This window comes from Stegostoma tigrinum, chromosome 33 (assembly GCF_030684315.1).
Source record: "Stegostoma tigrinum isolate sSteTig4 chromosome 33, sSteTig4.hap1, whole genome shotgun sequence".
In the NCBI taxonomy this organism is placed as follows: Eukaryota; Metazoa; Chordata; class Chondrichthyes; order Orectolobiformes; family Stegostomatidae; genus Stegostoma; species Stegostoma tigrinum.
Genome location: NC_081386.1, coordinates 13,851,522 through 13,867,139, shown reverse-complemented (window position 1 = coordinate 13,867,139; position 15,618 = coordinate 13,851,522). Strand labels below are relative to the sequence as shown.

Genomic DNA, 15,618 nt, shown 5'->3' with positions numbered 1-15,618 from the left:
TTTGGAGACTACGATTGATCATATTTCAGGTCCACCAGGCAACTCTGTACAAAATAAAATCTGCCTTCGTTAGATTGACTGACAGAAGAAGGAGAGCTGCTCAAATATTAATTAGGCAATGAGAATGCAAAATTTGTGGAGACACTTGTGGGTTTTGCAATTTTTATAGTACAATATTAAAGAATGAGTCTTCGGCTAAGAGGATTGGACTGGATTGACCAGAAGGAGCAAACGTTTCTTAAAAAAAGAAAATGTTAAACAAAACTTTTGGTTGATCATTATTTTTGATTCTTTTTCATTTTGTGGATGATTCCTGGCCCAATAAGTTGGCCTTCAAGTTTTTTTTATCATCACCAGTATTTTGGGCTTGTGCCAAAAAATACAACCATCCTGTTAGGTTCTGGGGGAGGTGGTGGTGGAAGCATTTCTCTGAAAAGCTGGGTGGGCTCCAAAACCTCCTGTTGTTCGTTTGTATTGGTAGATGGATTCCCACCTGTTCAACTGGGGAATGTTGCAGCTGTGTTAGTGGAGCCCTCAAAATGGCAAATAATGGTATTCCTCACGAAAGGCCTCCCAAATGAGTAGGTTTTGATAGGGGTAGATATGTGCAGCGTAATTTTTGAAAATGCACTTATACTGAATGCTACTTACTGAAGTCCTGGGTAGAACCCTGGCTAATGAATTTCACTTTTTGGAATTCCATTTGCTCACATTTATTTATTCCTGCCTCCATCTTCCCCCTCTTCCATACCATCCCTACAATCTTTCAAATTACAGTTCAAAATATAGAATTGCACACTAGAGCTGCGCGAGATGATTTCCTCCTTGTAACGTCTATACCAAAACCGTAACATCCTTTTTAATATGTGTACATTCTCACTATCGTTAGTGCACAAGAGAAATACTCACTCATGGAATGCAAGAATTGATTTGTTTTTACCTTTTGTTTGCAGTTATTTACCGTAAACAGGTTTTTGCTTTTGCTGTGTGTTTTGAGTGTTAGGTTTTTTTTCTTTGTTTTGTACTGTGTCTTATTGTAACATGCAAACCCAGAAATGCTGGAGCATTTAAGTTTTCTTTTGTTTTTCTGGGGTTTTTGTTTAGATATCTAACTCCCTAGCGTGCGAAATTGAGAGAATATGAGCAGACTCATTCTTTTGATGGCCAGTCATCAACTAATTATTATAGTAGGTCATGATTCCTGCTGTCACAGAGCAATCTAGCTCATGCTTTTATTCAGGACCTTGCTGATGAGGCTTAATAATGGTCATTGATTACCTTTCTATTTGATAAACTACTGATGTCATACGCACTCTTGGACAGCTGAAGGAGCTTTAGGAATCTTCATTGTTAATCTTAAAAAGATCTAGCAGCAGTGTTGCACTTGATAATCCTGTTAATCCACTCTCAGTAGTTTTCAATTAGACCCATTGTGACACAAAACTATTAATTCAGTATGTTGATCAAGTTAAAATCATTGAAATATTTTAATTCATAATTAGAACTAGATATACAGCTATCTTGGTGTGATGTTTTGTTTTAAAAATAAACTTAGTTTCTGCTTTTGTGGACCTGGGAAGAATCATAAATACAGTAGTAAATCATGAGACAGTGGAAATAATATATTAGACTGTGAATAAACACCCATTGTTTCGACTGCATTTTCTTTAATCTAAGAAATTACTCCACACCTGTGTTTCTTGATGCAATGGCTTACAGCCCATCAATTACAACATAACTTATTTGTGTAGGTCCTGTAATTAAAATAACTCTACTGTTGCAAAAGCTTGTCTCTCCTGACATTTACTTCATTGTGTAGTCTTATTTGTAGATACAGTAGTCAGTGCTGTAATTTCGATTTTTCTTCAGATCACCTGACAATAATAAACTCTCATTTCTGAACTTTTGGTTGTTTGATTTAAAGAACAGAGGGAGAAGTTGCCTTGTGCTTTGAGTGAGCAATTTGCCTGAAAGGCCTAGCCAAGTGGGCTTTTACAAGCTGTGACTTTGCTGATGTAGGTGTAATAGAAGAAGACAGCAATGGTTTCTCAGCTGTTCAACCACTAGTGAGCCATCAATATCTCTTCCTTCAGCTGCCACCGCTTTTCAAACAGGCGTGAGGTGTCCACTGTGCCAGGGGCGTTTGGTGACTTAGTCAGCCTGTGTGATAGACTACAAACAGTTGGTTTCTGAGTCCATCACACAACAGTTGTTTTCCATACCTGCATGACTGGGAAGAACTGCGGTTTCAGATTTATTTCATTTTTTTTTCTGCAGATTGTTTGTGTAGGTAAAATATTTTTTTCCTAGGATTGAATGTGTTGATTTAAAATGTTTTAAAAAGAAACTGTGAACCTTGCGAATGGCTTGTATTGTAATGTTTTTTTAAAAAAATGGCTAATATCTGGAAAAACAACTGAAAGGTGCCATTATTTAATGACAAGTTTGAGTTGTAAGTTGGGTTAACTGTACTTTCCTTTGGAAGCTGACTGTTTCGTACTGGGCTGTATAAGTATTTGTGTCTGATTTAATGGGGCACTTCCATATTATTACTTGGCCTTTTGGTGCTGTGACTGCGATAGTTTGTAGATCAAAATAAGTGTTGAAAAAGTATATGATCTGTGACTGTCTAAATTCTGAAAACATTACGATCAATGATCTGATACCGTACTACTTGTAATTAAATCAGAATCTATAGTTATTAAAATCTATCATGACTTTAAAAATGATGTAAATGTAACAAGACAACTGAAGCATACTACAAACATTTGTTTTTGTGCTTGTTTGTGTCCTGACAGTATATAATGTAATAATGATATGAAGTGTCACTACAGTGTTCAGTTGTCAACTGTCCTTCAGGCAGTGAGCAGAAATAGTGGTAAGATTTTTATTAAACCTGCATTAAATGTATCTGACGTATAGACTACTAGGTGAGTGGGGGAATAATGAGAGAGAAGAGAAAGGAAGATGCAATAAACTTGTTTGGATCCAATTTAGTTTGCATAAGAAAATGTTGCATTTCTCAGACTAGCTAAGTGTTGACTAGACATGAGCTTCTCAGCATTCACTTAATTCTTTCTCTAAGTGCAAGCTTAAAGCTGCTTGTCGGAAGCTCTAAATCAACTGTACTCACTGCTTGGACTTCAGACTCTTCTTTTCTTTAAAAAAAAATTATAAAGCTTAACTGAATTTAGCTTTCTAAAAATTTGTTTTATGATTAGCAGATTTTTGTTCCACTTAAAGACTTTGTCCTATCCAGTTTTGCATTGATTTGTAATTTACTGACATTATTACTTTTAAGTGACTCAAATTGTTTATAAGCATGACTGGCTTTCCAGTCAAATTTATTAAAATGTTATAATTAATATTTTTCCAAATGTTTGTAGATTCATTATAATAATTGGAGTAGCAGTTAGAATAGATGGCAGTTAAACAGACTTTTAAAACCAACATAGTGAGGTGACAAAATAGAGGTGGGTATTTTCTAATTTTTTTTTTGGAAATCTTTAGCGTGTTTTTGCGCCTTAAATTATTTCATGTTCCACCCTGGGCCTTTTTAAAGTATTGCTGTATATTCGGTGTTCAGGTCAATTCATTTTGCTGTTTAGAAATAGAATCCATTACGATCTTAATTATACCAGATTGACATACGGAAATTTCTTAACATTCACAGAGGATTATTACATTGGAATGAGTACTGATGTATTGGAAAGAATGATGTAAGGTGACGTACAATTGTTGGAAATAAAATTGTGCTTGGGCAAACAATTGAAATTCTGGACAGTGAAAATTTTAACCTGGGTAAAACACAAACTAGCCTGCACACTAATGATGAATGAGTGACCAGTGTCCTTGTAAGGGAAGTCTGAAGTCACGGATATTCCTTCAAGATCTGTATTAAGAACCTGTCGAAAAAGCTTGAAGGATTTGTGACTCATTTTGTGATGAAATTTGAGGGCATGCAGTATTGCAGATAACATGCTTATAACTCATTTCATATCTGTACACAAACTATTTGCATCTGAAGTGTCAAGCTGTTTCCATGGTTATAAACAGGTTCTGCCACACAAGACATGAAGGTGCGGCTACTGAAATGTAATTTATTTCGTTTTTGATGTAGGGCCCATCGACAATTGTTGATATGGTTTCTTTAATTCCCCCTTTACCAAAAGCTTCTTAATCAGCTCTGTTTCACGTGCTCAGCAGTGAGATGGGAATGGAAGTTTTAGTGCAATTGACCAATTGTTAAAGCAACAGGAAAATGACTTGAATGGATGATGGTTTCGGACCAGCTTGCTGGTATTTTCTATTCAGTCAATGCACATCATTCTTTTAAAAATCAGTATGCAACTTCAAATAACGTCAGTTATCATGCCAAACTACTGATAGGTGAAATTAAAGGAAGTTGATTCAAGGTTTGCCTAATACCTCATGGTTTTGTTGAAGCCACAGATCAGTGAGGTTGTTGTAATTTGGATGCTTAAGAAGCGCAGTTTTTACTATAGGACTGTTTGTTTTTTGTTTCTTTTGTAATCCATTTTCCTTTTTAAAGTGCCATTGTAAAAAGAATAGTCTTGTGCACAGTTTGCTCCTTGGGCGTCTATTTTTCACCAAAGCGATTGCTGCCTCATTGATTTGTGGCCACAATGGTTAACTTATCTCTTGTGTAGCGATTCATTCATTCGAAAAATGGTCACTGAGCAAAATTTCCATCTTTGGATGTTTTTGAGCTTGTTGGAAACCATCACATTCAACATTCTTATGAAAATTTATTGGTCTTCAAAAAATGCCAAAATACTGATTTCTGGCAGAGACTTTGCATTTCTGCACCCTGTAAGTACAGAGTTACAACAAACATTAACTGTGTAAAGGTGCTTCACCTCATCTAGGGTCTGTTTTTTTTTGATGTTTGTGTTTTTCTTTACTTTTTTATTTTGTTTTTATTCCCTGACACTTTTTGCCTACATTTTAAATGCTGTCCACAATCTTCTGTATAAACTCTTATTTTAGAAGACATTTTCATAAGATGTGCTGTAGTGGTATTTATATTGTTCTAAATTTGAACTCCCAAAAAAGTCCTAATTTCATCAAGCTTCCTGGTAGTTTAGGAGTTAGTGGGATGAAGTCTGGTCTAGTTATGCCATTGTCAATTCTGTTGCCATGATTATTTTTACTTGCCTCTGGCTCATTTCCTAATTAACCACTACATCACTATATTCTCTACTGACCTCCTCATCGTGCCTTTAAAGATAACCTGCCTTGGGCTTGGCTGTTTGACCTGTCTGCTGCTTTTTTTTGTCTATTTCATTTGGGAATCTTCTCCATCTTCTCATTCTGCACCCTGAATCCCCTGACTTCTGATTACCGCAAATAGCGATGTGGCCTCCGTACCCCGCACTCACAGCATCGTCTTCCAGAAAGAGCTTCCTTGTTACCTGCCTCTGCCTTCAGATTAATTTCTTTTTGAAAGCAGTCTCTCTCTGGTGGTTTTGCATTTACCTCCCAGTATCATTGTCTGTCTGATTTAATTCTTGCTTTCCTGTTTAGGACATATTGGATGAAAGTGTTTTTTTTTAATATGTGGAGCAGTATACAAAGGCAAGTTGTTGCTCACTGGAAACGATCAATCTAATAATATCATTGTCGGGTACTAAGTTTTTTTTTTGTTTTGAGGAAAGGCTTTTTGGCAGGAATATTCCAACAATGTTTTCAAAAATATGAAGCATCATAAATATATGTCTTAGTCCTTTTGAAATAATTTTAAAGAGCTGTTTAAAAACATTTGGTGTTTTTCACTGATTCTTGTTTGAATTTGATTTGAAACAGTAGATTTATTTAATTTGATTTGAAGAAGCCTAGTATTATGATCGTGAAGATTTTCTTAATGGTTCAGACGGAAAACCAACTTGGGCAAATGATATTCAGATTAGATTAGATTCCCTACAGTGTGGAAACAGGCCCTTCGGCCCAACAAGTCCACACTGCTCCTTGAAGCATCCCACCCAAACCCATTCCCCCTATAACCCACACACCCCCGAACACTACGGGCAATTTAGCATGGCCAATCCACCTAGTCTGCACATCTTTGGACTGTGGGAGGAAACCCACGCAGACAGGGGGAGAATGTGCAAAGTCCACGCAGACAGTTGTCTGAGGCTGGAATCGAACCTGGGTCCCTGGCACTGAGGCTGCAGTGCTAACCACTGAGCCACCGTGAGTATTTAGAAAATCTCCACTTATTTCAAAGCACATTTTCAGTGTTTTCTTTACGGGAACACAACAAAAATCATATGGGTTCGTAAGCTTTCCAACTGGATTGGATAAAAATAATTCTGGCAATAACTATTGTGATCATCTACTGGATTCTTCCCTACAAGGGGAATTAATTAAACACAACACTGGCAAATTCTATTCTCTCTTGCTGTTTGGTATTTAACCAGGTTGCTAACCAAAAGAAACAGATTAAAATCATTGTCAAAGCCCAACACACACCTTTGACTTCAAACAAACTGGTGTTGAGTATTCTGGACCGTGATACAGGGTGGGCCTCTCTGGAGCAGGTATTTTCTAAGGAAGTATAACACTATTCAAACAAATGTTAGTCTGGCAGTGCAAAAATGAGAAATGATTATGATTATTTTTGCACAGAATTGTTACAAGGATGCCATTCAGCTCAGGCACAGGCTGTCCAAATGAGCATTGTGATTTTCTCCTGCCTTTTGTCCATTACCCTGCCCATTCTTTCTATTTAAATAATTGTCTTATGCCTCCTTCAATTCCATGACCACCTTATGTCCAGGTAGTACTTTCTGTACTCTAACTGCTCGTCTTGCTAAACACACTTCTCTTTTTCCCTGCATCACATTTGCTACTTTAAACCTGTACTCTCCCATTCTTAATCTGCTTATGAATGGGAGAAACTGTTCCAATCTACAGTCCAGACCCCTCGCAAAGAATTCTTCTATCTCCCCTGAGCCTTCTCTTCTCCCAACAAAATCAGCTCCACGATCTCCAGTGTGTTTTCATAACTGAAGTTCCTTATCCCTGCAGCTACTCGTGTAAACCTCTTCTGCACTCTGTCCAAGGTGTTCCCACCCTAAAGTGTGGGACACAGAATGATAACAATGCCCCAGCTAAGGTGTAACTGGTGTTTTATATAAGCTTAACATAATTTCTTTTGAGCTTTGTATTCTGTGCCTTTATGCAATACTTAAAGCTTTATTAATTCTTTCTTGCCAGTTCTCTCTGCCTGTTCTAGCACCTTTTTAATGACTAACACACAGGTCTTTCTTTTTCTACACACTCTCTTTAGAGTAGTCCCCTTTATACTGTCTCTCTCTCTATGATCCTTCAGTCAAAATGTATCTCCTGTCTTTGTATCGAACTCATCCATCACCTATTTACCCACTCTACCAACTTACCAATGTCCTTTTTTTGAGTTTTAAACTGTTCTCCCCTGACTGTTCACAATGCTTCCAATTTATATCATCTGTCAACTTTTGGAATTCTCCCCTGCATATGCAAGTCTAGCTCATTAATATTTTCGAGGAAAGCTTGGGTCCCTGTACTTACCTCGAGGTAGCTCGACTACAAACCTTGCTATAGCACAAAACCAGTGCACTGTATTAACAACATTAACTAACTGTATCAACTCTCCCTGCTACCTGTTCAAACAATTCCAACCAGTTAGTTAAAAGCTACATTTTTTTCTTAAATCGTGAATGTTGAAGTGACCTCAGCTGAGTGGTTGGAGGGATGGGAAAATTCATTCTGAGGTTTCAGAGCAAATTCACTAAATCACAACATGTTTGGAAACCTTTGATTACCCAATCTGATTGTATAGTCTTTGTATCCCATTTCTTTCACATCCAAGTATCCTCCATTCTACTTCCAGCCACGGTCATATATTATTGCTGCTAGTCACTTAACCTAGAATTCTTAACCCTTTTATGTCATCCTGTATAAGGTTCAGTTGATCTTTGTCTTACCATCCAAATCTAGACCCCATTCATTTTGATCACTGAGCTTTGCTGAGATATGTGGACTGTCAGGCCATTAATGCTATGACTTAAAGATTTTCTTGCCCTCGTTTAGAGATCAGTCTATGACTTTGCCTTTCTATCCATAGCAAGACCTCCACAAAACTTCCTGTCTGATCTCTTCTGCATCCCTCTATCACTTCTGTCTGGTCCTGTACCCCGCTTTCCTTTTCTTAATCTGACATTGGAGATTCTGCCTTCAGTTGATTTAGTCTCAGGTTTGTGCTCCAGTGCCTTTCCACATATGCTTTAACACTACAATACAGGGACTGCGCACAGCATTTCTGACCTTTTTATTGTGTTATGAAGAGATGTGCTGTTAAGAAACAAAATTTATTACTGTAGAACCAAAATAAACAACTATTGTTCAATGATCAGATCAGGTATGGAATTCCAGTGGCATCTGTGAATAAGGGGAACAGAAATTGGCAGCTAGTCATCTTGAATTGGAGGCAGTATCATTATTCTTGTTAATTCTTTAAAAAGTGAATGCCAAATAGAACAACTTTTTGAGGATCACAAGGTTTTGGTACAGTATTCTACTGAAGTTGGGGTGTGAGACCCATCTAGGTGGCACTTGATCTTTATTTATGGACAGAGGTTTCCTACTTAAGCCTTAGCTATCTGGAATAAATAAATCAGCGTCACAGAGGGAGAGGCAGAGGAGAAAATGTTCAGCTTAAAAAGCTTTCCAAATAGTAATCGTCATGGCATTAAGCACTCTGCACAATAACAGCAACAGTATCTTCAGGGCATCTGCTGAAATAAAATCCCTGTTGTTCCCACAGAAGATCACAAGATCACATTTTTAGTTTGAGTTGAATGCAAAGGAATAGGCTGGCCCTTATCTGTAACTAAGTGAAAAACATGATCAAGTAGGTGGTTTTAAAATGAAAAGAAAGAAAAATAATTTAAAAGTTAAGAGCTGTGTGTTCAATTACTTCATGAATATGAAACACCAGTTTGTGCTGGAGTTACTGTAACTGACACTTTTGGAACTTGAAACTTTTGCAAGATAATCACCTTTAAAAGATGTATGGAGATCTTGTTGTCTTAGTCTAAGGCTTACAAATTCTAAGTGAACAAATGGCCTTATGAACACTTTAGCATAAACCCTTCCTTGTTTTTCAAGAATATGTCTCTATTAGAGAGAAGTTATATAGGTGACAGTAGAGTAAGAATAGATAACTATATTAACACTAAGAAATATTGTTTTCTCCCACCAGACAGTAGCTGTGTTTAAGTTACTTGTTGACGTTCTAACTGGAGACTATCAAGCTCCACCGAGAGGTGTTTGTTTATATACTGGGTGAGTGGGCCCTCGCAAAGCCCAGCTTTTAACCCCTTCATGATAATCACCTAATTCATGGTTTATAGTGATTTGAACCATTCTTGTCTAGTCCACCACATGGATTACAGGATTTTTTTTTACTAGGGTTTTAGTGAGGAATTTAGGGTTTCTATTTCTTTCCTTGAACCAAAAGCATTGGTCATGTTTGTAAAGCCAAAAAAAAACATTCTTGACTGCTGCGTGGCATAAGTGAGCTACGAAGAAATAGAAAATCATTTGTTCTTTCTCCCCTCTGTTTTTGGAGGGATGAATGAGGGAAAGGAGAAATATTTTTGACCTGTGATTCTGTTTTCATGTATGCTTCCCCACTAATATTAACTGAAAAAAATGTGAGTTTGCAGTGAGGATATTTTATGGAATTTGCATTTGGTGTTTGGTGGAGGAGGCAAGAAAGCGGAAAGAAGATGTAAGAGCACTCATGTACACAGCATGTGCTACGAGGAGTTGAAGCTGAAGTTGAAAGTAAAGAGCTGAGTAATTGAGGGATGTTGCTGACGTTGAGAATATACAGTGGAGATAGCAGAATTGTGATATATCTGTGGTGTTTTTGGAGTTGGGTTGTAGGTGAGTAATGACCCCATTTGAATGGCATAATATGTTAGCGAGGATAAATGGCCTATTCCGGACTCATGTTTATTGTCTGGAGCTGGGCGGTTTAAAGAATAAGACTACTAGGTGTAAGCCTAACCAAAATCTGAGAACACTGTGTTTGAATGAAATGAGAATTGAAGTTTTATGAATAGATGTTGGGCATAGATGAAAGCTTGATCTTGCATAATAGCAAATTGAAGCCGTTCGCTTGTGGAATAAAGAAATGACACTTTTTGCTTGACACAGCTGTGGAGGAAGTTGTTTGTTGGGGAGGGAGGGATAGATGGGGATTAGATACTGGGAAAGGGAAGAGAGAATGTTTTATAAATATAAATTTCTCACTTGGTCAGACAAAATAAAGGCAATTAACATGCAAGAAATGTCTTGTGATTGGCAAAATATTTGGAGACAATTAAACCATTCTTGAACATTGCGTTTTATTGTAGTTCGCCTGTTGATGAAACAACCTAAATGTCCTAGCGTATCTTAGCTTAAGGCAGAAATTCCACCTCCTAAGAGTTGTCTGGTTTTGCGCAAATGGTTACGTCAAGCTTGGATAACATGCGGCAAGGCTGGTACAATCCTGGGATTGGCATGATTTTGAAATTTTATTTACAAAGTATGGTTGAATATGCAGTAATTTTACTCCGCTTTCTTAAACCCAGCATTGTGACACTGCAAATGGCAGGAAAAATATCACAAATTTATTTGTCAATTTTATGCAGCATCATTATGGACTTTAACATATACTGATGGACTATGGCACATCTGCAGTCTCTTCTGCTCAAAAATGATTGGGGTAGAGCTGGAAGCATCTTAAGCCAAATTTCTATTTTCTACTCTCAATTGAGGGAAAATTTTAAAACCCTTTCTCTTCTCCTCCTCCTCCTCCTCCTCCTCCTCCTCCTCCTCCTCCTCCTCCTCTCTTCCCCCCCCCCCCCCCGGTAACTGTCACCATATATTTGTTTCAGCCGATGGGCAGGCATGCGTTCTGATACTTTTAAATTCTACTCCACTGGCTTGTCAAAAAGTTGTATCTTTTGACTTTCAATTTGTACCTGTGACTTCAGGTTTCGCAGAAAGGCAATTTTTTTTGGTAGTTCGTTATAACCAGTATCTCTGGATTGCTGTTAATGAACAATGGCTTTGCAGTCTCCCTAGCCAACAATGGTTGCATGGGACAGTCTAAAATCAAACTGGAAAAACCTTGTTGAATCAACAATGGGAGTGGCATTGATTTTGATCAGTCGAAGGTGCATCAAAAACAACAAAGTTTTTCTGCTATAACAATGCGTAGACTGGTTGAACACAACAGACCAAGCAGCATCAGAGGAGCAAGAAAGCTGACGTTTTGGGTCTAGACCCTTCTTCAGAAAGGATCTAGACCCAAAATGTCAGCTTTTCTGCTCCTCTGATGCTACTTGGCCTGCTGTGTTTATCCAGTCCACGCCTTGTATATAAGATTCTCCAGCATCTGCAGTTCCTACTCTCTGTAAAAAGTTTTTCTGCATTGTCATGATGTTGGTTTCTGTTTAGCTACAGGAAAATGACTGTGATCTTAATAAGAACATCAGTAGTAAAATAAGTGTTGCAAAGTTGTTAAACATGTTACTTTTCTGATCAGAATAGTCAATTTGAAAACTTGATGTGTAGTCTTCTTCAACCATTGTAATGGCTGGTGGTGTTTGACAACTGGTGTATAGCCAATACTGGTGATCTGTATCAATGCAGCTGATCTTGTTTTGAATTTGATTTGAGCTCTTGGTTTAACCATATATTATTGAGAGCTTTATTTGATGTTGTGTGATGTAAGTTTTCCATCTCTAATTGAGAGAGCTCTCGTGACAGGAAAGTATCATAAAGCTACTTACTTTTACTATTCCGTGTAATTCAAATGCAACGTTAAAATGATTTCACTTCCTCAACTTTGCACCACAAAACAAGGTGCGTTGTGCCTGTAAATAACCAGATTTGCATCATGGCACAATGAATTTGCATCATACACTTTTGAACCATCTACGTTTTTGGAATCATAGAAGCTGAATTAAAATGTTTCCCCAATTTTTTCACAATTATTGTAGTGAACTTCCTCTTGAAACAAAACCTTAATACTCTCATCTACCAATTTCTTTGTAAGAAAGATAGTTAGTTAGGAGAAATTCCTTCTCCTGAAGGTAGTCAGTCTGTAGGATTGGCTACCACCAGGAGCTGGGTCATTTAAGGCCGAATTAGACAGATTTTCAATCAATAAGGGAATCGGGAGTTATAGGGAAAATGTAGGAAAGTGGGTTGCCAGATAAGCCATAATCTCATTAAATGGCAGAGGACACTTGATGGACTACTTCTGCCCCTACATCTTGGAAATTTGCGGTGGAGGCCCGTCTAGGATTCTTGGAATGTTGTGAGTTGTTGGGCCAAATGGTTTGAAATATGAGTATGAGGAAGTTGTATGCTGTGAAGAATTTCATCTGTTAAATGGATGCAGTCTCTCGGAGAGTGCATTTGTGGTATCTGGTTGTCTAATGGTCAACGCAGACAACCCTGTCAACAAGTTGAACTTACTTTCGTGGAGTCAGGGGGGACTCCAGTCAATCAAGGAGTGCTGTCACTGTCAGTCCAGGTTCTTTTCTGCTTCCAGTCCAGGAGATTGGCTACAATCCGCTTGGTCCTTGATTTATACCAAAACCCGACATTCTATATCTTTGCAGTTTGGAGTTTGGGCTGTATTCTGTCTGAAGTTTACAGATAATGCCACCCCACCTTTCTGCATCTTCCAGCCCCTGTCCAGAAACTGTGGAACAAGCATTACTTTCTGGCCTGTATCCCCAGTGTTAGTGGTCACGTCCCGCATGACAAAGTGCAGATCCAGGCTTACAGCATTTGAAGGACTGTGCAGCTGGGTGCTGTATGGGGAGTGAGCACTGGAAGGTGCTGCTATTGGTCAGCAGTTCCATCCTTACCATGCAGTGCCACAAGTAGAGCTCCAAAGGGCCTAGTTAGGCCTAGTTACCTAATTTAGTGAGGTGAACTGCAGAATATTGTGTGGGGAAAAATCATGGTAAAGTGGGCACCATACATTTGAACTTGACGAAGCACTAACCAAAAATGCGAAAATTTAGATGATCGATAGCTTTACCTCCTAAGAGAATCAATGGATCGTAACTTACATTGGATATATCATCTGGTTCAACACTTTCCACTGTTCATTCCTGAAAGCAAAGAAAGAGCTGCAGGGTCTGTTGGTTCAAAAGATCTTTATTGCTTCCTTGATGGTGACTTTATAACATCGTCTGCCCAGAGCTCTTGCAAATTAAGTTCACCATTTCCCAGGCATTTCCATACTTGACAGTGCATTACATTTGCTTTACAACTGCTACAGTAATGTGTTTTCCTGAATGAAGAAAAAGGATTCAGCTGGATAGAATGAGGCAACCAACATGAATGAACGAATGATCTATACCGATTATATTCGGATCATGAATGAAATTTTTTAATATTTATCTTCATTCTTAGTGAGTGCTATTGTCTTGATCTTTTCTCATAATGCCACTTTCCCCATGTTTCTGCCCTTGAGGAATCTGGTAATGTTCTATGATCTAACGTTCATTGATTATCCTTCTCCTCAGTTCTTCCTTCTAATCACTCTTTTGCATTATTGGACTCTTCCTGTGACCATGAACTCTTGTATTCATTGTGTACATTTCGAAGAAGCACAGATTAATTCTTCTGTACATGACTTGCCCCCTTTATCGGATTCCACCTGCTCCAGAAGTGTGTAATACCATCTCTGAACAGGTTGATTAGAAAAAATCTATTGTCAACGCAGACATGCAATTGCCAAATGCTTCTGGAATTGAGTTGCCTTTTGTTTTTGGTGTCCTGTTAAGGGCGGCAGAGGCATCCACCTAAAATGCATTGCACAAAGACATCACAACAAAGTATTTGTGACTTTAGTCTGATCCCAAAGCAGAACCTCAGTGTTGCCAAAGAGGGGAGCTGTAGCCTTTCCCTCTTGCTGATTAAATTACTGAGAGTACTCTTGTCATATGTGACTGCGATTACTATGTAACACCACGTAGTCAAAAGACTTGCGGATTTTACTGGAATCTGTTGAGGAAAATATGTTTCATGTATTACTGAGCCAGAGATGACTTTGTCGTTTGATTTATTGACTGATCGAAGAACATCATTTAACTCAAAATGATTGTTTAAATAATGGCTTCTTTTCATTAGACCTCTTGCTCTCATTTTTTGGGCTTGTTCCTAATCTATGGAAACCTGCCAAATACAATGCTCTTATACTTAGTTGCAGTTTAAATTGCACCTCAGATATTCATCTAGTTGCTGCTGTGCAGTTTCTAATCTAAAACCTTTGCACACCCACAACTCGAGCAAGAAGAGGATGCAGAGAAAGAAGCAGCTTGGATGTTATGTTGGGAACTGCCCTGCTTGCTGCTTTGTTCGGCTGAAAACGAGATCAAGCAATGCTTTGTGCAATCTAAAATAGAATTAAAATGTACTGTAATAACAGCTTATTCAAACAAAATCTCCCGTTAGTTGGGTATGTACAAAACTATAAATGTACTTAGTGGTCCATTTGAAGTATGGCATTCCTTTTTTTTGTCATGAAGATGCAAGACATTTTAGCATTTCAGGGTATTAAAGGGAAGAGTCATGAGGCTTTCTCCCTGTGTTTTAAGTCAGAATTATCAACAATGACTGGACAAATGTAAATCTTCAAGCCTTGAAGTGAGATTTTGAATTTGAATGATTTTTATTGTTAGGTGTATTTTACAGTGAAACACTTGTTCATTTGTGTATGAGGAATTGATGTTCGTGATACATGTTACGAAAAATTCAAAAATTGAAATATTAAACTGGAATATTAATACAAGAAAACAATTTAAACTAGTTAAAGGTGAATTTGGAACTGGTATCCAGAGGGTATTTCTCTTGTACATCAAGTACTACATAGGCTTACTTCCCAATAGGGATGTGAATGAATTGGAATTGTTTGAGAATGAACTGGAAGAAGGAATTGTCTTTTTGAATGAATTAACAGAGATGGTTGAACTTTTTTAAAAATTTGCTTAATTATTTGTGTGATTTAGTATAAAGCATATTCGGGCTCTTGTGCAGTGTAAGTGTCCTTGCCTCTTGAATCAGGAGGCCCAGGGTTAGGTTTCATCTGCTCCAGAGATGTGCAATACCATCTCCCTGAACAGGTTCTTTAGAAAATATCTATTGTCAATGATATGCAATTGGCAATGCATCTGACCTCCACTCCAGGCCATCAGTCAGAGATCTCCCAACACACTTTCTTCCCCAAAATCAATACTGCCTACTTCCACCTACCATGACACGTCGTGTTTCTGCCACCTTTTGGCTCAACCGTGTGTTTTGGCACCTCCAGACATTCTGCCAGTTCTTTGCTGGCCACCTATGGTTTGTAACCTCTGGAACCTTGAGCTAATCCAAAACTGATTTGCACCTAACCTGATCACTCTTCACCCCTGTTTTGGCTGATCTGCATTTATGCCAGATTACTCAGCTGCTCACTTGTTAATATTCTTGTACTTGATTTGCAAATTCCTTTATTGACCCATGCCATCCTAACTCTGCAACTTCTTTTGGCCC

General features: G+C 38.1%; 1 protein-coding gene across 14 annotated transcripts in view; it reads left to right on the top strand.

Annotated features, from left to right (window-relative positions):
• Positions 1-15,618, top strand: part of mef2aa (myocyte enhancer factor 2aa) — a 221,331-nt gene that overhangs the window by 14,289 nt on the left and 191,424 nt on the right. The window contains exon 1 of one of the 14 annotated variants that reach the window (XM_048562657.2): positions 2,157-2,286. The exons of 12 other annotated variants lie outside the window; for them this stretch is intronic. The gene's annotated coding sequence lies outside the window, so the exon portion shown is untranslated. Of the gene's footprint in view, positions 1-2,156; positions 2,291-15,618 lie in introns of those variants that run through there. One more of the 14 variants, XM_059639316.1, reaches the window with a different exon arrangement.